General features: G+C 62.2%; 1 protein-coding gene across 1 annotated transcript in view; it reads right to left on the bottom strand.

Annotated features, from left to right (window-relative positions):
- TLX1 (T-cell leukemia homeobox 1) overlaps nucleotides 1-845 on the bottom strand; it is a gene marked incomplete at its 5' end in the record, with an annotated part of 26,428 nt that overhangs the window by 12,584 nt on the left and 12,999 nt on the right. The window lies entirely within an intron of this gene.

Here is an 845-nt window from a genome sequence, read left to right on the forward strand (position 1 = left end):
GCCCGGCCCGGCCCGGCCGGGGCCCCGCGCGTTAATGCGGGGCAGAGATGGCAGCCCCGACGGGACCCGTTTGGCCCCACGTGCCTGAGGGACCAAACCCGGCTCCGGGGACGTGACTCGCCGGGCCGGCGGGCGCGGGGCTGCAGCCGGGAAGGAAAATAGCTTGTGACCCTCGCGCAGCGCCCGGGCACAGCGGGCTTTGCGCCACCAAATCGAAAGCAACCGATTCGGAGCAAATCGCGGGTGACTGGTAGGCGGGGAAGCAGGTAGGTAGGTGCGTGGCCGGATCCAGCGGGAGAGCGGTAGGTAAGTGACAGAGAGCTCGGCTGGGCGAGGGAGAGATCCGCCGAGCCAGCGAGTGACTGAGGGGTGGATCCACCTATCACGCGATAGATCCACGCATGCAGATACGGGGATGGCAACACAGATGGACGGAGACGTATATTAGTAAGAGAGATCCGGCTGGAGAGGGACCGCCACATATTATACTAATCATGGCAACGCACGCCAGCTCCGTCTGTCCAGGCAGTGTGCACAGGATTTATTTCGCCGGGTAGTTTTAAAGAGTTAACTAACTAACTAACGCCGTCTGTCCAGGCGCTAAACCCCGTCCAGACTGTCCGCTGAACGCAGAGGTGCCCGGCGCTGGCTTCTTAACAGCTGAGAGATGGAGAGAGAGATCGCTTTTTCCTCCGGCGCTCGTCTCTCTCTCTCTCTCTCTCTCTCTCATTTTTCTGTGCGTTTGTTTCCCGGTAAAGTTAAAACTCCCCTTTCCAGCACGGTAAAACCCCCGCCCGTCCCCGCCCCGATCCCGCGTCGCGTGTGGGGGCGGCAGCCCCGGGCCC

Source organism: Gavialis gangeticus, unplaced genomic scaffold (assembly GCF_001723915.1).
Source record: "Gavialis gangeticus isolate Ggan-Ray unplaced genomic scaffold, GavGan_comp1, whole genome shotgun sequence".
NCBI lineage: Eukaryota > Metazoa > Chordata > Crocodylia > Gavialidae > Gavialis > Gavialis gangeticus.